The sequence below is a fragment of the Castor canadensis genome, chromosome 10 (assembly GCF_047511655.1).
Source record: "Castor canadensis chromosome 10, mCasCan1.hap1v2, whole genome shotgun sequence".
In the NCBI taxonomy this organism is placed as follows: Eukaryota; Metazoa; Chordata; class Mammalia; order Rodentia; family Castoridae; genus Castor; species Castor canadensis.
Window position 1 is genome coordinate 118,765,133 of NC_133395.1, and position 25,235 is coordinate 118,790,367.

Sequence of the window (25,235 nt, forward strand, 5' to 3'; positions counted from 1 at the left end):
AAGGGGTATCATTTGCGAAGATGTTTATCTTATCTGTAACATGTATCAGAAGTTTTCTACAAATAAATACATCTGAGATTAAAATATAAAATATTCCTTGCTTTATAGTCTATGTAACTAAACAGCTAATTTATACAGTGCTTGATGAAACTATACAGACTGGACCAAATCAATGACAGAAAAGGAAAGCAGTAATCCATCACAGGACCTCCCTGTATCAATCAGTGGGCAGCAAAGATGACTGTGTGGGCCAGCGGCAAGCCATCAGCATGCACGTGCATTCCTCTGCGATTTCTGCTGAAACATAGGCTGTCCAGTTTATGCCAGCCTTGAGCCAAAGCCCATGGGAAGTAACTGCAAACCATAAACTTTCAGTCCTTTAAATACATTTGCAATGGATAAAGTATGCAAATACAGCCACCAGCACTTCCAGGGAGTCTAACTTGTAAATGACTGTACTGCAGTTGATTTTTAAATGAAAATTCAGATATTATATAGCAAGGCAATTTTTCATAGCCCTCCTGATGTGGTCGAGGAGTTGATGGAGTATTGGGGAATTATATACTTCATGATATAATAAAAAATGATTTTTTACCACCAACGTGGTTTATGAAGAATGGTGTACATGCCTGGTGAAATATTAAAGTAAAATTTCATTTACAAGATGAGGAAGCTAGAAGGCTAAAACCAGGCTCTCTATTGGATTCTTTTCAAGATGGAGAACACTGAGTTACTTTTATTCAATGATATTCATATATACACATGTACACATATACATATCTACTATTCTATGCATTTGGGCCATAGCAGTGAACAAATCAGCCTGGGAAACCCTGCTCTCATGGAGTTTATATTCTAATCAGTGTATTTGACTCATCTTTATGCATGTAAGCCAAAAGATAAATATTTTCATTTCTAAAGGATTTAATATTTAAATTAACTCAGTTCAAATGCTATTCATTTTCCTAGCGAATGCAGAATTTTAAGTCAGTCAGCTTCAGAAAAATGTTTACCTAACATCTGAGAAAAGTTTTGTTGGCCTGAGATTCTCCCACCTACCCATCTACTTCACAGAATGTTCTGCTGTGAATGAAATGGCACAGACTATGGGAAATGGCCTTAAAAATTCAAGTAGAAATAAAGTAAGACATCTAACTTATACCTCTTATTTTATATTTTCCTTCTTGATTTTTTTTTATCTCTGTCACAAGTTTTCAGACAAGACCCATGAAAATCTCAAGTTCCAAACAGATTTCTTGAAATTTTGCACAGTGGTAAACATAATGAAAAGATCATATACCTTAAAAACCCATCACTGATACTCTTGATCAATAGTTGGCTTCAATAAATCTTAGACATGTGGCCAAGATTGTTGGAGCCAGGCAATGGTTGTATTTTAATATGGATACTGATGTCACTTAGGCAGAGAAAAGTGCGGCTAATTTGCAAGATAAGGGAAGTGATTATACAATACATTCAAACCATAAATAAACACTCCATTAAGTTATAAAAGTCACTATATATATTCTTAGGAGGCTTTCTGAGTTACCTTAGAGAGTATAAAAGGAAAGCACTAATAATTCACTCAGCCAAAAGTTACTAAATTCCTGCTCTATGCCCAGCACTTAAAACTACCATGCACTTCCCAGACACTGTGCACTGGGATTACATGTATCCTCTCATTTACTCAATAAGAAATGCTGTAAGGTGGGTATTTCCTTTACCCTCATTTTATAGATGAGGTAAATGATACAGATTAGTTGTCTGCCTGTAGTCACATGGCTATCAAATAATCAAATACCAGAGGAGGGTCTGTTGTTTTGATCTTAACTACTCCATGTTACTGTTATCAAATCAGTTGCTTAATACATAGATTTATTTGCCTCATTAGCCTAATATTTCTGGGTAGTCTCTAAACATTATGTAATGGAAGAATAAACTTCAGAAATTTCAATTTTCCATGATCACAGGGCTGGTTAGAGGCAGAGATGAGAACAGAACAGGTTCTAATATAAGGTTGATTCTACATTCCATATACAATCATGAATAAACCATAACTATAATTATAATAGTAGCTAACACTTACGGAGTCATTAAGTATCCTTAAAAATTCGAGGCACTATACATGTACAAACTTAATCTGCACAACAGGATGAAATAAGTCCTATGATTCTCATATTACAGGCCAAAGGCTCACAGCAAATAAGGGGCAGAGCAAGGATTTGAATCCAGAGTTGCACAGCTCCAAACCCCTTGGTTCATAACTACTACATTATTCTGCCTATTGGTAGCAAAAAAAAAAAAAAGAGAGCTTTTAGTTTTTCTATGACACTTCTCTGACCCACACCAGTTCCAGATTATATCCTCATTTTCTATTTTCTCAACTCCAAGCCAGGACAATGCAGTGACTGCAGCATAGTATCAGAAAAAAAAAATCACAGAATTGGACATCATATATGATTTACATGTTGCTGTCCATCAAGTTTCCAGTCTTTTTTTCTTTCCCATGCCCCCTGCATCCTGTCCACAGCCCCACAACACTTCACCCTTAGTCACAGCCCTGCCAGTTCTGACCTGCAGAGTCTCTTGAGTCTCATTGTACACAGCTAAGAAATAGTCTATTAATGAGTCAAAGACTCCTTAAGTAAGCAAAGGCTCCTGAACCTCTCTGAGACATGTCAAAAACAACTTGCTGCCCTGGATCAGCTTCTCCTCCCTATTCAAATTCCAGACAAGCAATTCAGATCTAACCAGCCACCCTTTCCCAAGAATAGATTTTCTCTCCATGAAGGACAAATGTGGTTGGTTACACTTCATGTCACTCCAAATTTCCCACTGTCTGTTTCTGCTTGGAAAATCTCATATATATGACATCATTTACCACTACAATCCTAAATTGAAAGGAATTGCAGACATGTCATGTTAAGCCTATATCAAAAAACGATAGCATTTTAAACAGTAACAGCCATATATTGAGTGTTTACTATGTACTGAGTCCGATGCCTGGAACTCTTCCTACAGTATCATTTGATTCTCTCAGCAACCCTGTAAGGAAAGTTCTACTGCTGTCTTATCATGAGGAAGCTCAACCCTTAGTCATAGGGAATACAAACTCATTTTTATCAAATTCCCAATCCAAAATATACAGCCTAAAGATTCTCTATCCATAACTGAACAGATAAACACAATTTATATAAATCCAGAGAGTAGTTTTTCTTTTGACTTTCTCACTATTTTTACAATATTCAAGGGGATGGACATTTTCATTAAAGCAGGTGTTTTCTCACAGAATGTAATCCTGGTCTCCCTCTCCAACTGCTCAGCTTCATGGGACACAACCTAAGTGCAAATAACACAGGACACTGGGTGATATTAAGAATTCAAGATGCTTTGTTCTTTACACTGGAATATGATTCTGGTACTCTAATAAATTATAACCCAGCAAGAGCAATGTATCACAAACTTCTCCAATGGAATTACCAGTTAAAAGGAGTTGCCTTTTCTTAGAAATCTGCAAAGTCATCCCTTTTCTCCTGCTGTTCTAAGAACTCACAGTTAAATGTCTTTCAAAGCTTAACCAATTAAGTCTTTACTGGATGTAGCAGGTAGAAAAGCAAAAAATAAAAAGGCAATTTTTATATGGAAAGAATCTACTTCTGACTATATCACCAATATTTGATGACTTGATGAGGAGCTATAGCTTCTCTTCAGATTCCCCCTTGACTGTGCTACTGAAAGTTTTATCAAGTAATTTACCTACTCCTAAAATACGAATGCGGAGTTTACTCGCCTACTTGTACAAGTACTAAAAACTGCTTATAATTATTTAGCAATAAATATAGATATTCTTTTTGATAGTATTTTTTGAGAGCAAAGCAGTTTTTGCTTATTTAACAATAAAGCAGCTCACTGATTCATTTAAAAAATGGGCTAGAGAAAAACAATAAAATCTTTAAAATGATTTATCATCTCAAACTTTTCCTTAAATGTCTGTTTCTTTTTTGTTATTGTTGTTGACCTAAAGAGAATAGGCATGGAGAAAAAAAATCACTTAACCCACAGAGAATACAACACACATACTTTTTAAAATAGCCATATATAAACTGGATAAAAACTAGGTTATTTGTTATCTTAGAAAAGTCTCATAAATCTAAAGCAAAAAAGTTCTTTAATAGTTAATATATTTGAGCCAGGTGCCTGTAGCTCACAACTATAATCCTAGCTACTTGGGAAGCTAAGATCAGGAGGATTGTAATTCAAGGGCAGCCAGGCAAATAGTTCTCAAGACCCCATCTCCAAAATAACCAGAGCAAAATGGACTGGAGATATGGTTCAAGTGGTAGAGCATCTGCTTGGCAAGTGTGAAATTCTGAGTTCAAACCCCAGTCTCATAAAAAATAATTAGTATTTGATATGTGGTTACGTATAGAGTACTCTTTTTCTTGAGAAATTCATTTCGTGATGTACATGGGAATGCCTTTCAAGGCTTTACTTCCTGTCCCACCTATCCATCATTCTTTTGAAAGTTGGGGATCCTTTTCTTCAACTATCATTATTCTTGACTATCATGATAGGCATTTTTCTTCCCGGTCACTCTTACAGGGATGTGATTATCTTTATTTTACAAAAGGGTGTGATTCCCTAACCCTCCCTAAGTGCTTTACCACATAGCTAAAATGCTTAGGTTGCTTTCCTAGTTAACACAGACATTTTGTACAGGATTTTTAAAAAAATGGCAGTCGTGGGGAGATTCTGATCCACAGAGAATGGGAGATACACCACATAGTCATAAATAAAACTCTGTTGTCTAATTCAGGAGATAAACCATCCAATTTTCTGGCTGAGATTAAAAGTTGAATAAGCAGTGCAATGTTTTCCTGTAAACAGTCTTACTATATATGTGCTTTAGTTGTCTTCACCTTACCTGTGACTCCATGTAGACTACCATCGATACTCTAGACAAGTGGTTATCAAACACGAACACATATATGTATTACTTGGAAAAATCCATCAGAACAGTTTCCTAGGCCCCATCTACTGAGATTCTGACTCAGTAGATCTGGGTGCAGGCCCAGAGGTGATACCACATGCTAGCATGAGGACTGCACTTTGAGAATTACTCCAGAGCATTTAGATTTCAAAGCACACAGGGTAAACTGCTTCACAGACTGTATATAAAATTCTGTTCTTGGATTAACATAGTCTGACACTTTGAGAAGTGCTTAGAAGATACCTCTTACCAAAGGTCTTCAAAGAAACGACACTGCTTCTTTATTTAAAAAAAAAAAAAAAAAGGAACTTGAAGAAATGGCTTCTCACTTGGAACTGAGAGCAAGCTGACTCTGGTTTGCAAAGGTCTGTGTCATTCCCGATCCCATATCATTTGGGAGAGTTGTGAACAGTGTATGTCAAAAATGTACACTGAACATTCCCAGGAAGCCACTCACAGAGCCAAGAGTAATTTTATTTAAGCCTGTCTGAACTTGCTTTTCTTATTTTTGCCCCTGTAGGCCCTTATGATCTTTTTTCTTGTAGGAAAGAAACCAGAGACAAAAACACAGACATGATTTCACCAAACCAGCAAACTTCAAAACATACATACATACATACACACACACAAAACATCAAGCATTTCTGTTTAAAACAAAATTCCTTATTACTCCTCTACTCATCTTCCTATGCAAAGAAAAAATGTAGATTATAATAGTCACTTCTCAAAAGTGATTAAATAAAATCATCCAGAAGTCGCCCTGTTGATAACATAACAGCCTTTTCAAACCCATATAGTATCACTTGGGAGATCAAATATCAAAAACAAAAACAAACCAACCTGAAGAGTAGCAGTTGCAAACCAAAATGCTTACAGCATAAGCAAAGTAATGTAAATTCGTACATCCAGCCAGGAGTGAGGCAGGAGAAAGTGGAAAGGACTGTGGGGAACTTGAGACTTCTATACTTATTTAAATAGTAAATTAAATAGTTAATAGTAATTAACTCTAGATCAGAGTCCAGTTGTGATCACAGTTGGGTCAACTTCTGAACCATTTTCAATCTTGGTTTTATTTCTTAATGTGTCCAGTGATTTTAAGTTGAATTACAGATGCTGTATATGAAAAATTAAAGAGACTATGGATGAGGGTATCTTTTACCAAAGAAGGTGCACCTTAGTCTCTGACAGGCAGTCTTGAGGTGCCTGTCTTGAGATCCAGTTCAGGATTGAGTCAATTCAAAGCAGGTTGGCATTTTGAAAGATTTGTCTGCCATTGGTTTTCTACAATATTTGGGTAGTTTGGAGTCCTATAGTGTTGACTATTGGTCCTTGTCCTTCATGGCACAAAAATTAGGCAAGTGCCTCAAGGTGAAAAATTGCCCAGGATCAGGCTATAATACACTAGTGTCTATCTTCTTTCTGAGTTGGTCCCTCTGAATTCTGGCTGCTTTTGCAGTTTCATACTTCAATGATTGTCTTTTCAGCTTTAAGAAATCAAACATTTTTCTGCCTTCTAGGTATGATCTTCTGCCCAGTTTGTCAGCTGTTCATCCAAGCCAAAACTGTGCATTCCCTGAAGGGAAAAGCAAAGGATGACTACTGGTTCACCACTCTCACTCTATAGCTCCCTGTTCTCCAGGAGTTTTGGTTTTCTTGGCAATTCTTTTAAGTTTTCAAATTTGGTTAGCTTCACATTTTGTTTATATTTAGCTTTTCTAATATTTAAAAAAAGTATTGGTTTGTCACAAACCATTCCAACTTGACCAAAAGCATAAGTCCCCAGGCTAACTTAATGCCTTCCCCAATGTGTAATGTTTTGAATCTGAAATGTACAGTTCAAGTTCAAATTTAAATACTTAATTTACATAAACCACATAGGAATTGTTTTGGTAAGAATTGACTATAAATGTGACAATATATATATACATATGTTCTAGTCTAACAAAGATATCAACTAGTTCTTTTGGTTCAGTGATCTCCTTCAAGATAGGTATGTCAGACAACTTTTGCAGTTTGTCAACAGCCCTAAAAGAAATTTCAAATAACTATAAATCAGTGTTATAGTTTGGAGTACTTGAGATGCTATAGATAAATATTTGATGATAAGTGGACACTAGGCAGAGAAATGGTTTCATCTAACATACTAAAAAAAATGACAAGACACCCACCCTTATGCTTATCAGGGAACAAGATGAGAACACTGGTCACACAGTATCAGTCTGCAGTTGCCAGTAACAGGTCCCACTTAAAGCAAAGAGATGGAAGCTTACAGGGGGCACCATAATGCCTTCAGCCTTTTAGTAATAATAGTGTCCTAGATGAAGATGTACATAGAGGGGTGGTGAAATACCAAATTATCTCCATTATCATGTGTCATCTCCATCTGTAGAATAAAATAGAAGAGGGACAATAAATTCTCATTATCAACAATGTTGAAGGTTCTTTCAGAGTATTGCCCTGTTAGGATACCTGATGTAAGGAGCTCTTCCCCACATAGGTAGTCTGAGAACATAGCAAAGGCCTTGGCATGGGATGATTCACAGTGGCTGCTGATGTGAATTTCTCTAGGATTGCAACTGACTACAGTAGCAGGTCCCTGTTGAGAGGATTCTAGAATCTTTCTTAATGTGCTGTATTCCATGAGTATGACCATTAAGAGAAAATGCTAGGTATTCAAATGATTAAAATGTGCAGAGACATAAGAACATGGTACACAGCCTAACCAATTCCTAAATTTTTCACAATTGTCAAGTTTTAAGAGTCACTAAAAAACAACAAAAAAATGACTTCTTCTTGGTGTACATATCAAATGGTATAAACTAATGGCAAAAAAAAAAGTATTTTCCATATGTGGCAGGCACCACGCCAAGGATATTATCTAATGTCTATTCATTTCCCAATAACTCTCTGAGGTAAGTCATAATCCTCATTTTTACGGATGAGGGAAATGTAAGAATTTACTCAGGGTAGTAAGTGGTTCAACCTGAACCTAAGTCTCTGGGTGCTGCATCAAAAGCTCTTAACCACATTACTTCACTGGCCTCTAGGACTGCATTTGTCATTTTAATGTCTAGCTACATATTCTCCACACTTTAATAACATGACTATGGATTATGGACATGTGCCTTTCCTAGCTGTTCTTAAATTCTGAGCAAAATATAAAATTAATGACATCCTGGGAGCTAGGATTCTTCCCTAACACATCTCACTAAGAACCTGGCTTATGAAGTCTTTATATCCAGTTGAAATGTGCTTACTAAGTCTTGCCAGGAAGCTCGTTTTATAGGAATATTACACACTGGCAATATAAATTGCTATAGGGCTAAAAAAACCTTTGTTCCAACCAGTCCTTTCTTGCCAGCTAATTTAGTACATTTGGATGATGAAAATACCTGGTTTATTCCCTTTCACAAGTTAGTAGGCTTGCATAAAGATCAGTCATTAATTCAAAAAGGGTGGGAAAATTCTAGATTTGTTCTTGGAGTCTACCTCAATATTGCTGCTAACTATGTATTAGCCTGTAGACCAAGTACCTCTGAAAAGGCACAAAGTTGCTTTGATTGTCCAGAAACTTCACGCTGCAGATCTGCATTTCAGTGAACATTTACCAAGCATACCAGCATCCTGGTCCTAGCTCTTCTGCCTAATAGCTGTGTAACTGTGAGCCTTGGTCTCCTCAGTGGCACATGTGGAAGCACTTCAAACACTACTCAGTCATTAGATCAAATACATACAGACATACACATACACAAACACTTACATCTCCGTGAGCTAAGTCACACATGTCCTCCAGATGCCAAGGTATATACAAGTGATAAAGAAGAAGAGACAGGTGGTCAACCAATAAGCCTTCCCAGAAGAAGTGAGCCTGGGAGGAGATGCTGGACTTCCATAGTGACGGGAAAAGGCTAGCATAGTCCAGACAGACAGAGGAGTGCACAGGCAGGTACTCTGAGTAAGTGCAAAATTTGGGCATGAAATAGCCATAGGCAATCACTCATTAACGAAAATTAATTTGACGCAGAAAAACTCTGTGCCAAGCATTAGAAGCCCAAAATACCTATTGTCAGGCAGGAACCTTTCTGCTAACAAGCAGATTAGCAATTTACTAATTAGGTATCAGAGCCTGGTCCAGGTAGAACATAAATGGTAAAGATCAAGTTCAAAAAGGGGGGGGGTGTCTGACTCTAACCACTGTGCCCCTTGGCCACACTGCTATGGTGCCTGCCTCTCTTTGAGCCATGACAGAAGACAACCAGAATCTCTACTAGTGATATATTTCTGTAAAGAGAGCATCACTGTGCTTAAATACATGGGAAAAAGTGCCAGGTATGCTATACATTCAAATGCTATGTTAACAACAGCTATTTCTATGCAGGGAGATTACAACTGATTTTCTCAAGACCCCTGATTAACATTTGACTTTTATCGGAAAGAGAAAACAATTAAAACATTAAAATGCATCCTTATTTTGCACCCATAAGGACAGTTGTGCTATTTCAAAATGATTCAATCTGTGTAAAAATAGGCACGAGGGAGTCAGAAGCAGAACTCATTTAGGGTTAAATATTATAACTGATTTCTTAATATGACCATGAACTATCAAAAACAGCTGAGAATATTTGACTCAACCTACTTTAGTGGGAGGTTGGAGTCGAGGTTCACAATTGCAAGGAAGAGGGTACTCTCAGGGGCTGGCATGGAGTGTCACTTCTAGGGCACTTTTTACACTGTCTAGACCCTACCACGGAACTTTCAGAAGCAGCCCTGGTGAGAACTGCTATCATACAGAATACACTGTGCAGGTGGAAATAAGCAGTCACACCTCAAATTTGTTAACTTGGGGAAAAGACTAAGAATCACTGATATGCAAAAAACCCCCCAAAACAAAAAACAATCAATAGAAGGCTATGCAAATACAAGAGACTCTAGAGGCAAAAGGTAAAAGAAAGGTCAGAGGTCTGGACAAAGGTCTGGACAGAGGTCTGTGAGCTTTATATCTGAGACTAGAAAGAAGATAAAAGGAAATGCAGGGGAATTAAGTGAGAGGTGAGGTGGTTTGCTGGAGAAGGATAAATAAGAAACTTCATAAAATATGCAAATTTTTATCTGATCATTGGTGAAAGTGGTTTTCATTTACCAATATGAGAATATCATAATCTCTTCTATGCTTGAGAAGAGACCATAAAGGCTATTTAAATGAGATAGATAAACAGATAAAATCTCAAAATTAATTACTTCAACAGTTTGAAGTTCGAATAGGCATTTTTTTACTTGTATAATGAAAACTTGTTTCTAGGAATTTTCAGGCCTGTAAAAGGGCAATCATAATATTGAAATACTTTGAATTAAGCATTGCTCAACAGCAATTAATTAATAAAAAATACCAGAGACTCTAGAGGCAAAAGGTAAAAGAAAGGTCAGAGGTCTGGACAAAGGTCTGGACAGAGGTCTGTGAGCTTTATATCTGAGACTAGAAAGAAGATAAAAGGAAATGCAGGGGAATTAAGTGAGAGGTGAGGTGGTTTGCTGGAGAAGGATAAATAAGAAAATAACTGAAGGATAAATAAAAAAAAAACTGAAAACCCAGTAGGATTTTTTTTTTTTTTGCAGTTTTGAAAAAAAAAATTTACACAGTTATCTATTTGTCAGTACTGTACTCCCAGTAACCAGTCAAGGTTAAAAATTGCTATCCTTTTGTGTTGTGAAAAGCACCTGATGCCACAAGTCATTGCTATTGCATATTATGGTACCCACCTCCCCCCTTCTGGAATGACTTCCTTGTGTTATAAAACTCCAGCTTTTCTCTTCTCTAAAGCATTAAATAGACCTATTTCAGTAGACTGAATAAAATCATCTTAATTTTCTGGTACATCTTGTCTTTGAGCTACTGAACTATTAAAAAGCTTTCCAGAAAATCAAGGCAAAGGAAAAAAAAAGTGAGATTATCATATATATTTTTTGGTGCTCTTTTTCAGAAGGAACATGAATATCAATGGAAGAATCTCACTGTGCAAAGTTTAGTATAACTGAAAGCCAGTTCATATTTTTATTTAAATACCAGAGAAAAATACTGAGCAAGGAGACTCCCTAATAGGTAACACTACAAACTGAGTGTCATCCCTCAGTAGCAAGTATACTGGAGTATAATGTTAGAGGGTTTCACCACTTCTGACAATGTAGGGAAACAGAAAATTAGTTTGGGCAAAAGAACCAATTTCAAACCATGAAGATAAATTAAGGATATGGTATGCAAACCAAGATGTGATTCTGGGACCACCCAGTCTCAAATGTCAGGAGGTTCCTTAATTCCAAACCCCAGGCACAAGTCAGTGAAGGTAGCTCCCACTGGTATTTCAAGACTGGTGATTTTTTTTCATCAGTTACTTGCTCAGAGGGAAATCAATAATATACCACTCCTTATTTCTGTATTTCTGTGAGATTTCTCATATAAATGCCCAAACCTGAGGGAAGAAATGTTCTAACTGCATGCCTTCAGTTTAGGCCCAGCCTAAATGAATTCAGACTGCAATCCAAGGCAGAAAAATACAGCAGCAGCAACAGCCACACTTGATAATAAAACCATACTAATTTGTAATAATAACTAGTGACCTGTATCTTGAGCCATGTGCCAGTGACTCTATTCATTATCTCACTTAAACCTCAGAAAGTGGTTTTTTTTTTAGAAAAGAACTTTTTTATTATTATATTGTTGTACTGGGGGTACATTGTGACATTTACCAAAGTTCTTACAACGTATCTTTGTTAAATTCACCTATCATTCTCCTTTATCCTTCCTACCCCCGCCCCCAATTCCTGGAATAGTTTCAACAGGTTACATTTTTCTATTTTCATACATGAGTACATAAAAGTGTTTAAAAGTCTAGAAAGTGTTTAGAACTAGAAACCCTAGGAAGTGTTTAGAACTGGCCCATTTATTATACAGGAAAGACTAGACTCAGGGAAGCTTTATTGCATGCCAAGATGACTTACTGGTAGAAAGTAAGTGTAACACTGCTGATTGTTAAGGAGGAATTTAACATGCATCACAGTTACAGTAAAAAGACAGGGCTGGGGATGTAGTTCAGTGGTAGATGCTTTGCTTACCATGTATAGCAAGGCCCTGGGTTTGAGGCCCAGCATAACAAAAAAAGATCCTGGAATTTGTATGAGACCACAGAATGTGACTAAACACAGGTATTTAAAGTGACCAATTTAATGAATTCAAAACAATGATTGGTAATTAGCATATCAATCTTCTGAATGTCGATGAGTAGTTCTAAAGTGCTGGAGCTTGCTTGAAAAGTTTCTCCTCCTGAGTTGACTAAATATTCTTTCCAAAATCTTATTTACATTATTTATTTGCTCAGAAACCCCTACGTTCAGAGAAGTGTACACCTCCACCTGGTCCCTGAAGAAATAGCACATATTTCTAATTAAAATGGTTTTGGATAAATTGAGTTATTAATTTTACAGGTTTTATACTAACAATATTAATTCCAAATAAGGTAGATTTTAAAACAAAGGTACAATAGAAGTACATAAGTATAGGTTCCTTAAACATCAAAGTATCTAAGGTTTGTATAAGGGCCTGATTCCAAATTATTAAAAATGATCTGTGAGTCATTTCTATTGTTCACATGAATGACTTGCAACAATAAAGAATGTAAAGATGTTTCAAAAGTATACAAGTTCAAAGAATAAATCAAACACTTTCTTTAGGAAAAGCTAAAACAAAATTAAATACCATTAGAAAGATTTTGACACTTGGCTCTCTGATGATCCAAGTTGCAGTAAGGGAGTTTTGTACATAATGATACAATTATATGCTGTTTTGAACAGTCTAACTGTCTTAGGCCTGAACAGATTTTTAAAAAATCAATTGCCCCATAGAACTTCCCAATATGAATACTTATATCCTGGCTTTGCCATCCTTTCCTATATTCAATTTTCTATGGACACAGAGGAGTGGATTTTGCTTTAATGTGGTTCTCTTAATGATCTTTCACTTCACTTTTAAGTTCGTAAAGTCTAGCTACCATTTTCTTAGCATCTACTTTGCAGAGATGCTGAACCCATTTATTCATTCTTCCCAATTCTTCACTGCCTCTTACAAGCAAGGTACCAGGTTAGGAAGTGAGAGAGAGGCAGGGAGTCATGGGACTTTACTGACCGAGGAGGTAAATGGAAATAAACAGGCAATTATGAAACAGAGAGGCAGCTTCATAGCATGTCTATGACCTCAGGTTCCAAGGTTAGACCTGGCAGGTTATCCCAGCTGTGACTTTAGGTATACTACTTAAAGTCTAACTTAACCTCTTCCTTATCTAGATAATGGGAGCCATCAAAGTTCCTACCTCACAGGGATAGTGTGAGGATTAAATGAGATGATGATGTAAAGCTTTTAATAGAATGGTAATAATTATATTACTTTATGGGTTACAATGAGCATCGGGATGAGCTATGCAAACGATGCTAATAGGGCCATCAAGGAGGAGCAATGAATCTCCCTGGAGCAGCTTAATTTGAATGGACAGAAGATGCAGGGATGAGAGGGAGATAATGCTGAGTAATGGGGCTCTGAACTCTTTGAAAAAATAAAAGTAACCTGAGCATTATTCCAGAAAGACTTTTAAGAAAAGATGGCATGTTCAGTTAAGTGACTGTTTCATCCTAGGAAAGCAGTCTGCAGGGATTGATCACTCTGGAGCCCTGGCCATGCTGATAAGAAACACGGTCCTCCTCATCCATAATGTCATTTGCTGTGTCACGTCTTGACACAGGGATGCTCATTTGTTACAATTATCCCCTCAGTATGACATGAAGAGAAAGCAACCAGAAAGCAACTTCTATTACCCTGGGAAACTCCTTCAAATAATTAAAATTCTGAAATGTTCCTCAAGCTGAAAGCAGATGAGACCCTTGTCGAAGGCACGTTCTATTAAATAAGCAGGCTCCTGTTTGTTGTTCTCACAGCACAAGGTCTTAGGGTCACAAATCTCATAGCACCAAAAGTCATTATTTATTTAACCTAACTTTTTAAAGTCCCAAATCCATCTTCTAAAAAGGGTCACCATTTCTTGAGCACACCTGGGACCTTCTCAGGCACTTGTCACTGTGCAGAGGTTGTGACATACATGACCTCACCTCCTACAATCTTTCTAGAAACATGTTACTACCATCCGGAGTTTTAAAGATGAGGAAACTGACACTGAGAGTGGTTAAAAATCACTTATCCAGGTTTCATGAGTGCAACCTATTAAAGCTGCTGTTTAAACCCAACTTTGAACTCAAGACCACAGGTATGTTATACATGCCTTAATGAATCTTCTTTTCCTTCTTCTTATCTTTATTTTTTATTAGGATGTATCAGTTGCACAGGGGGGATTCATTGTGACAAACAATTCCAAATAGGCTTACATTGTAAATTGGTTCTGTTGCCAGCACCATCACCCTCATTCACCCCCTCTCCACTCCACTTAAAGCAATTGTACAAGGTTTCATCATTCTATTTCATATATGTATCTGAAGCCCATCGACCATATTTCCTTACCTTCACCTCCTCCATTCACCCTCCCCACTCATAAGAATCCATACACACACACTGTACCTAGTTTCCAGTCCTGGTTTTTTGTTATTAATTCCTAAGTCAAGGTTCAAAGAGTTTCTCAATATATCCCTACTGTAAGTATACATTAGTCAGTTCGATGCCTTCCATTGCTCTCCCTTACCCCTTCCCTCCCACCCCCTCCATTATTCAACAGCTTTCAGTACATACTGTTATATCCTCTACCTGCACAGATGTTGGGTATTTTGATATTGTTAATGCTCTATCATTCTCTTTCTTTCTTTTTGAAAAAAATAACACTCAAGTTAAAAATTCAGATTAAGATGTGAGATGAAGTGTGATGAAGTGCTAGGGGAGAATGGGTGGGAAAAGGAAAAGGAAGGCAAATTATCTAGCCACTAAAAATCAAATGTTAAGGTAGAATTCAAATAGCAACCACAGTCAAGTCGGACTTTCATGATGATCAAACAAGGCTCTCATTTAACCAAAGATTGAACTCAATTTTCAGTCAAGGTCTCAGAAAATAAGGGCCTCTCATCCCTTATTAGACTTTGAGATCTTTGTTATCATTCAGCTTCAGCTTAGCAATCACTTTCTGGCCATTTATAAGACAACTGCCTGGCCTTCATCAGAAAACAGAATGAAAACAACTTGCCCATATGCAAGGGTTCATAACCAACCAACTGAACTGATTACACCACAATGCAGGTGATTAGAAGGAGGAAAATGAGATAATGTTTTGTTTGGCATGGTACCAGGCACACAGTGAGTTCATAACATGTGTGCTCCATTATTAATAACTATTACGGATATAACTATGATTCCTAAAAAGTCATTAACTAATATGGGAATAATGGCATATACTAACTGCCCTTTGCTCAAGGTTATACAATCAGAAAGGAAGAAATAACTAAAACAAATGACTAGCTTAAACACACAAGGAATACTGAGAATGACTGCCCTGTTTTACTTATGGTAATAGCTACATGCTCAAAATTTATTTTGATAAAAATTGGTCAATAGGGAGAGATGGACTCTAGAATTAGACTGGTATCAGAGAAAGGAAATTCACAATAAAATAAGATTAATAAGTTTATTTTAAAAGGTCAAAATCCATTATTAGGCAAACACACTTACCAAATGCAGCTCCAATTAAATACCATTAACCATTAGGTAAACTGCCTCCAACAAGTGGTTGGCCTCATGTAATAAACTGATTAGTTTAACTAGTCCATTAATTCAAGATGTTTAATTACCAGGTGCGTGAAGACACTGCCAGTGAGCTTCAGTGTTGGGAGTTGGCATAGAAAGAGCTACCAGACTCAATTCACATCTGATCAGATGCCCCTAGATAATGTTGGCTCACAAGTGGATTTGTACAACATAAAACATGCAGCTTTGCATTTAAATATTTATAGGCATAACTAGTCAAAAGTATGCATCGCTTTTTTAAAAACTTATCCCACAGCTTAAAGGGAATAAAAAGGATGCACAAGTTCTGGATACCTAATATGATGGTGTACCACAAGCTTCCACTGAAGTCAAGGCACATTTATTCCACACTTTCTCTGTCACATTCACTCCTGCTACTTCCCAAGACCACACCTGACTTGTTACTTCACTTCCATGCTGACTTGAGACATAATTGTCAGTTCTGCAAAGTCACACTTCAGGGAACATTCTGTCCCTTCTTAAAGACAACAGTAATTATGAAAGTAACCTGTTTAGTCTCTTGCCCCAAAGATTTCAGCGTTTAACTTGACTTCCCCATAATTCACTGTATTTCAGCAATTAAATTAATGGAAGCATGAGCAGCAGCACAGAATCCTCTAAACCCCTGCGGGCTTGTTCCTTTGATTAGACAAGATCACAGAAGCGGCAGCTATTTGCAGGCAGATTAGAGGGGCTCGCTTTTTTATTGCCATCAGTGCTGGAGACTGAAAGGTCTTGTGTATTGACATCGTATTCATATCCATCTGTGACAGTTTACATTGAGGTTGTTCTTAAAGAAAGCTTTCAGTACAGCAAGACCATACAGCTGGAGAGGCTATAGGTGCCCTTCCACATTTCAAGCACAGGTAGACAGCAGATTTAGACTCACACGCACCTGCTTTCTTAGCACACCCTGACAGCCACCTCCAGGTGTCAAGACAGGAATCTTACATCATTCAGTCATATTCTTCATGGTTTGAGGGCTAAGTATATTTACTGCATTTGTAAACTCAGAGGAAAAAAACACCTCTTATAATGTGTTTAGCAGTGATACCCAAACCTAGCTTTATCAAAATCACTTGGAGTTTATTCATTTATTTCTCCTGGAGGGGTACACCATTCCTAGAGGTACTGCAATAACAGGACGATGTGTGGAGTGGACAGAGCTCCTATTCCATCTCCTTGTTCCAAAAATCCATTTAACATTTGTTCTCAGATAGAGGACTATCAGATATTAAACTGATAAGAACAGATACTACACTTGACCTTAGCCAAAAGGCCAAGAAGCAAAGAGTTTTTATATTAATGTTTAAAAATCCAACTGCACAGAGTCACCCTTATAGTTAATAAGTCCCTGGCAGGCTGGGCTCAGGAACATGAAGTTTCCAAAAGTACCCAAGGATATTTTAATAATGACCCATTTCAGAGGTCATTAGCATATGTCAGAATGCAAAGGCAATGAGTGTATGTAAAATAAATAAATGTAAATAGTAAATACTCAACTAAAACAGAGTGGGCTGTGACAGTCAGGCAGCATGGGATTGAAATCTCAATCTCCATCATGAAGTGGAGAAGTTACTCGGTCTCTGTCTCAGTTCCTTCAGCTTTAAAATGTGTACAGCACCCACCGCAAATATATTCATTACCATATTATTGTCCCCACTTAGCATTGGGCTGAAACCACAGTAAGCTTCCATAGAGTATATGAGTGATTATGACTTTTTAACCAGATTCCAAAAATTCTAGAAAGCAAAGCTCATCGAACAAAACTCCCACAAAGCAGCCTTTTTCCTCTCACTCAATTCTTTTCATTTAGTGCTGTACATCCTGTGGATTAGGTTGAACACAATGAGCAAGTTAAAATTCAAAGCTGCATTACTTAATAATTTACTTAATTCTAAGACACCCTCATATTTTTTCCTTTTTTTTAAGGAGAAAGCAAAGATTTATTAGGACACCATTAAAGGGAGAAGGACAAGCAGCTACGCAGAGGAGTGCAGCTTGCCGAGACAGGGTTGAAAATAGGTTTTGCTTTGGGTTAGTCACTTTTGATTGGCTGTCTCCTTTTTTGTGGCTCTTGCTGACTGGAAGAAACATCTTCCTAAGACAGTGGTTTGAATTTTGCATGTATGGGAACATCTCTTAAGCTCCATCCCTCCTGTCTTGTTCTAGCTGGCTCTTGGTATTTCCTTGCTGCCATGCCTCCATAAATGAGGACTTCCTCCACATACCCCCACAGAACAACAACACAAAGAGCATTCTTAGTTTTAATGGTGGGGGAGGTCTCATCTTCTTGTAACGCTTTGAGCTGAGTAGGGTAGTAGAGATGTTTCTGCCTAGGCATTTGTAATTCCGGTAGAGGAATGCAGTCTGTGGGGACATGGCAGTGTCTAATTGAATACCAGAGTAAAACTGTATGGAAGCCTGGTCCAGGGGGCTAAGAGGCACTGAATGGTCAGATGGTAGGGGAGGGAACACATGAACTGCATCATTTATAACTTTATGGCCTGGAAGTGAGAAGAAACAGATCTGGTTAGAATGTTAACAAAGAAAGGATTGAAGGTGAAAGAACTAAAATAGATACTAGAAGTCCCAAGAAGGGGAGAAGCCATAACCATGATCAGATATTTTTCCATGAGAGCCATGCTTGGGGGGCTTGCTCTCTAAGTTGAAGCTTGATGCATTAGTTTATGAATGTTAGTTTGATCTTGTCCTGATCTATTAACACAAAAGCAGCAGTCTTCCCCAAGCATAGCACAGGTTTCCCTTTGGGCTACAATGAGTATATCTAAAGCCCTCTGAATTTATAAGACTACCACCATTAAAAGTTGTTTTGTTTTTATACATCAGTTAGTGTTTGGTCTAGTGTATCTAACACTACCTCAAGTAATAGGATTTTGTAGATTAGGGAGGAAGAAGTAATTTCTCCCATTCCTGTCCTATGTCTGATGCAATTTTGAAGCCTTTTAGTAAAGGCACGAGGTGGATAGCCCTCCTGTTTATTTTTTTTTACATTTATTATTATCATATATTATTGCACTTGGGGGTACATTGTGCCATTTACAAAGTTCTTACAATATATCATAGTTGAATTTACCCCCTCCGTCATTCTCATTTATCCTCCCTATTCCTGGAATTCTTTCAAAAGGTCTCATTTTTTCATTTTTATACATGAGTACATAATATTCCCACCACATTCACCCTCCTATATCCTTTCCTTACATTTTTTACCCCTCCACTCGTACTAATCCCCAGACAGGACCTGTCTGTTTTTAAGAGGTTTTGAATGTCCATACATAGGGAAGAACATCTGAATTTTTCCTGAAGTTATAGGAATAGCAGGTGATAGAAAGGATAGTTTTTATACAGTTGGAAGTTAGACGGTTACGGGTTTTAGAGTGAGGTAACCATGCTTATGAACCATGTCTTCCCATCCTCTTAGCTTTTGCTGCTTTGGAAGGCCTGGTATAAGTAACTCCACTTGGAATCTGAGAACTTCTCTTTATTGTCTCAATAGTTCTCTCTAAGTTATTTGTCTCTAAATGGTCCTTTGTTGCCAGGGAAAACTTTATCCCAATAGAGATAAGATGTTCAGGTTGGTTTGGTCTGATCCCACATCAGATGGGAAATGACAGGCAGATCAAGTGGGAGTCAGTGCCAATAGGACCCTTTATGGCTAAATTTAAGTAGTAAATTGGTTAGAAGTGGCTCTTAGGCTGGGCTTACCTTGAGTCCATTAGGTTTAATTTTGTCTGTTTTATAGGTGATGTTCTAGTATTTAAAAAAATATGCTGTTCAAGTTGTTATTGTTAGAAGTAGTACTTCTGCAGAATGTAAGCAGACATTTATAAAGTTTTATAAAGAAAATGCAAAATGAAATGCAAGAGAAGTATTTAAAAAGCTAAGTGGTTTGACAGAGAAGAACTTGGTACAGTCATTTTTCATGGGTTTGATTGTGAATGCTCTAGAAGGATCAAAACTAACGACAAAAGACAGACTAGCCATGATTAAAATATTTAAAAAAAAAAAACAGCTTAGCAATCAATAAGTCTATTTGCAGTTTTTTAATTTTTGCATTTTCAAGTAATTTTTATAAAAATTTGAACATAGGCAAAATTGCTTTCTTTAAGTAAAACAAAATAAATAACTAGATTTTAAGGTCTAGATTATGAGCCCCAGTTTAGGCAGCCAAAACAGCTGCTTGAGTTTTATATTGCCAATTTTTTTTTTAGCCAGAGTCTGAGAGTTAACTTCTTAATGTCTGCATTTTAGTAAAAAAAGGCAAAACATTTACACAATCTGAAGAGAAACCAGAATATAATGTCTGCATTTTAGTTAGACCTGATTAAGATAGCCATTTTTTAAGAGAAAACTGCTTTTACATAGGTACAAAAATAACTCATATAAACAAGTATGTTAATTAAGAGTACTCTCAGATAGACCTTTTAACCTTAAATTACAATTTTCCCTAAGGGATAACAAGATGGCACAGATTTCCTGCCTGCCTTCCTAGTGTCATCATGACAGAGATGGCTGCTGGGGAGTTGGGCAGCTGGAGGAGGCATAGTAGCTCCTGGATGGCAGCAGGATTTCTCTACCCCTCTTGCCAAGTTTGTGACCACAGGTTTTTCCAAAAAACTTTCAGATGGAATATAAAGCCATGTTATATACAACATACAAGCACAGAACAGACAACAAGTAAGAAATTTCTCTCTTTTATTTGGGTTCCCAGAGGCTAAAGGTGATAGCTTTATCCCACACTAGGGAGACTTGATCTAATTCCTTATAGCCTAGGGAATGAGATAAGACAAATGGAATACTTGTGAATCTGCCTGGATTTTAACCAGCAAGCAAAAAAAGGAACGGTCTGAGGGGAGTAAACAGCCTTCCTTCAGGGCAGAGGGTGGAACAGCAAAGTCAGTCTGGAGGTTTCCAGAGGAAAGAAAACAAAGGAGAGGAATTTAATTCCTCAGGAAACATATCAGAGTCAGGATAAGATCCATTGGACCAATGTGGAGTTTTGAACATGGAAATCTCCATAGAAACAGGTCATATGACACTTTTTGACTAGTGACAGACAAACTAGTTCTATAAGGTAGACAGGAGACACAGACAATGCTAGGAAGGGAAGAAAGACCAGGGGACTGTATAGGGCAGCAGGTGGAGCAGGAAAGAGCTGGGGGTCATGTTGATGGGGCAGTTTATAATCTGGTAATGCCATCTTACAAAGAAACATTACGCATTTCGTGTTAAGTGTTTGAGGATCAAATTTAGCCCAGTGCTAGAGAATGCAGCCAAGGGATGAGTCTGGGGTTTCCTAGCTCAAATCTCATTGGGGTGTCCCACTGAGAAGGGGCTTAACCTAGATGTCCACTGAAGACCAAAAAGTGACTTCTGATAGCAATGTTTAGTCTAGACAGAAGGACTTCCAATGGTTGAATACAACACTCAAAAAAAAAAAAAAAGACGTGACTCCAAAAACTGAGTATTTCTGGCACCTTAATTCTCTTTGGGGTGTCTCACTCAGACAGAAGGGGCCCAAAAAGCCCATGCAGAACAAATCAGGCTGTCTTCTGCTGGGTATGGAGTCAGAGGTACCCTAAAGTTGGAGTGCAAGTCTCTAGGATGAAAGGATCCCCCACTCTCATGGTTGAGAGGACGCCTGAATGTGAAGTCAGGGTGTGCAGTCCTGACCAGAGAAGGGCAGGGACAAAGGACAAAGGAGATTGGAGATTTGTTACTGCCACCAAACTTCCTTCCACAGGGGAGAAATGCTATCATTCCATGAGGCAATGAGAGGATCTGAAAGTAAAAGTTGGGAGAAGTAGCGTTCCCTGCAGCACACACTGGTAACCTGGAGAGCTTCCACTGCCAATTGCACTGTGATCTTGAAAATGGAAGTCAGGCAGGTTCCTCATCCTCCTGGACTGTAGACTTTCCTGATTTGGGGTGGAGAGGGTTTACCAGAGAGTTGTTCTGGCTACAGACCCGCAAATTTCCGAGGAAATAGGTCATTTCACTGAAGAGTCTGTGTAAGTCTCGGGTCCTTTACCCCTAAGGGCAATGGGTTTCAGACACACAGGATGTAGAGTCCTTTGGCTCTCACCAGGGACTTGCCCTGGCCAGGGCCACATAACTGTCCTCAAGTCCCATTGCAGTACTACCAAAGGTCCTGATATGAAAAGAAAATTCTCCAAATTCTCCATACAGGGTATAGGGGCTCTCTGTATTAATCTCCGTGAAGGCCACCATTTTATGCCTTAGATTTGGGGAGCCATCAGTTGGTAAGAGAATTTACTGAGATGGAGAGTAGGAGATTAATTAGATTAATTAGGACACCATTAAAAGGGGAGACAATGTAAGACAGCTACACAAAAGAGCATAGTGTCTCAATTTTCTAATAGCCTTCCTGAAATTAAAAAAAAAAACAAAAACATATGTGATAATTATAAACCACATCCTAAATGTACTGAAGTGGGTAGGTTCAGGAATTTCATGTCCCAACTAGTAAAAACGCTAATGTGCCAACTGGACAAGGAGTCCTTTTATGTTGCAATCTGAAGAAAAAGAATCATACAAAATATTCCATATTTTAAACAGTTGAGGAAACACTGCCCACCCCTGTTTTTTGGAGGTTCACCATGCATACTTACAGACCCTTCAACAGATGTATCTATTGAACTTGCATTGAACTTTCCCACTTATGCTTTGGGGAATAAACACTATCAGGACATATTTTTATTTTAAAGTAAAATAAGGCAGAGTTTCTTGGCTCACCTAATTATGAAAATCATTGTCCGAATATCCTCTCTTGTCAGAGTTCAAGGTCTATAGGGAAAGGAGTTCCAGACTAAACAATGACCCAAAGAATCATAGCTTCCTTTCAAAGGAAATACTTTTTGCTTGCTGGTTTATTGGTTTTTTAAAAATAAGCCATGCAAAAATAACAAGGGGAGCCATTACTTTTTCAAGAAACTTTATGAGGGGAAATAATTGAGCATTTATAATGCATGATAATTTGGCAAATAGAATTTTAAGTTTTTAAAAATCCTAATGATAATATTAAAAACCTAGGAGCTCTTTATTCAGACCCACCTAGGTAAAATAAAAACATTCAATAAACACAGCATATAGACAGCTTTAATTTTACATGGGAGCCAGGAAGATCCATTTCTCCCAAAACATGTATCATCCCATATGTGCTGTGATTTACAATCCCCAAAGCATTAAAGTTTAAATTGTGAATCGACTGTTTTGGATTCATTGGAATTCTGATCCAATAGTCACTCCAAAATAGATGCAGGCTGGAAGACAATTTTCCACATTTTCAAGCCAGATGGCCCATATCAGCTAAATAATTTTTTCCCTTCCTTATTCAGAAGAAAATTCATGCTGAAAGTAGTGAATCAGCTTAAGTAAGGTATGAATTTAAGAGATCCTCATTAATCCCAAATTTAGGACTCTATTTAAAGGAAATACATTTAAAAAAATGACAAGAGAGAATATATGTAACAACTCTGGCACAGAAAACCTTTCTGAAGGAACTTCCCTTAATGCTAACCAAGAAAAAAAAGTCTTACTCTTCCTAATTCCACTAAGCAATATAATCTTTTTCTTCTCAGTGAAAAATGGAATCTTTATTTGAACTAATTCTGGAAGTGCCAAATAAAATCTGGTTATTTTATTAAGTTGTCTAGTATTAAGTATATTATTCAATACTGTCTTATTCATGATTTTCCTCTTGATTAAAAAATTACCCCCCAAAAATTCAGTTCTCTCCTTTCTAATCTTAAAATGGCAGAATCCCAAGACCTGGGATATATTATGTAATTCTTAAACTTGCCTCTAGGGATCACTCCCCTGTTATGGATGAAAAGATTCACCCGCAGCTAGTACTAAGTGATTCAGCTAAATGACATCAAGCAATGAATAAAACAGATGTGTGGCCTTGTTTTCTTCATCATATTTAGCATCCCCTTTTAAGATGAAAGGTGACAACTGTAGAGCAGGCTTCAAGATCATATGCCATGTCATAATGGAATCCTTTCTCCACCATGGCACAAGTACTTCGGATGTCCATGTCATCACCTCAGATTTGAGGCTATTTGAGACTTAAAAGTCGGAGGCTATTGCTTTCTAAACATCACTTCCATGGGTGCTCATTAGGCATTCCAGGTTGTTCTCTAACCTAAAAGCCTTAAAAGCAGCTCATCATTTATTTAGGGCAAAACTTATAGGGTCAATTAGAGGAAGGATAAAGTTGGGAGGCAAGACACAGCCATGCTCTTACCTAAGTAGACTACTGCTTTGAATTGATTTGATACATTGAGCTTCTAAATAAGATTATAATGGATAAAAAGAGATGTGCACCTTAAAGATGAAAAAATGCGACCATCACTAACTTAGTAGAAGTGGACACACGTTCGAAAGAAGGCTCAAATGTGCACAATGATTAGAATCCTGCATGGAATGTCATGTCCTTTAATCAAAAGGTTCAGAACAAAGGACCCTTTGGTGTCCCAGCTGTCAGGTAAGAACTACCAATAGTTTTATGCCAGAAGCACATCTCTGAACCCTATGACAGAGTCCAGTAAGTAAGCCTGCCTTATCCACAGATTTATTGCACACAGTTTATAGAGAGCATGTATCCAAAGGTGGGACTGGTAGAGGAGACCAAGGGAAGAGAAAAAGAAGGAAAGAAAGACAGCAAACAATAATAAAATACATCACATCTGTGCAGGAACAAGACACAAGGAAACAGGTTGAAAACTGTTAAACAACACAGGATGGGGTAAAAGGGTGAGGAAGTGCAGTGGAGGGGGTTATTGACTTAAGCACAATGCATGTACAGGAATAATACTGTACCAATGAACAGAGACCTAAACAATGAAGAACAAGAATGAAAAACAGGTAACACTAAAGAAAGAACACTAACAGAAGGGAGGGAGCATAAAAGAAGGAAGAAGGTGAAAATGGTTGATGTACTTTCTATACAAGAATGAATATAGAATTTTTAAACCTGTTAAAATCACCACAAGAAGAGAACTAAGGTAGAAAGGAGAAAAACGAAGGGGATGAACCAATTCAGGATACATGGAAATGTCATAATGAAACTCTCTGTATAGATATCTTAAACAAAAATATCTTTTTTCCAAAAACAGAGGAAAGGAAGGTAAAACAGGTCCTATCTGGGGATTGGTACTAGCGAGAGAGGGAGGATATAGTTTTTAATGAAAATGAAAAAAGAGACCTATTGAAACTATTCTAAGAATGGGGGGAAGAGAGATAAATAGAATGATGGAGGGTGTGAATCTAACTAAGATATATTATACACACTTTTCTAAATGTCACAATATACCCTCTGTATAACAATAATATGCTAACAAAAAATAAATGAAAAAAATTCAAAGACAAAAATTATAAATTCCCACACAAGCATTATGCAGCTCAATGGATGTGAAGAAG

The 25,235-nt window shown here is 37.4% G+C and overlaps 1 protein-coding gene and 1 non-coding gene across 7 annotated transcripts in view; both read right to left on the reverse strand.

The window, feature by feature from the left end:
* The window catches only part of Fhit (fragile histidine triad diadenosine triphosphatase), a 1,296,971-nt gene that overhangs the window by 697,263 nt on the left and 574,473 nt on the right, over positions 1 to 25,235 (reverse strand). The gene's annotated exons all lie outside the window — the stretch shown is intronic.
* Positions 16,877 to 17,061, reverse strand: LOC141413060 (U2 spliceosomal RNA). The gene has a single exon (XR_012437894.1). It is a non-coding gene; the product is annotated as a U2 spliceosomal RNA (small nuclear RNA).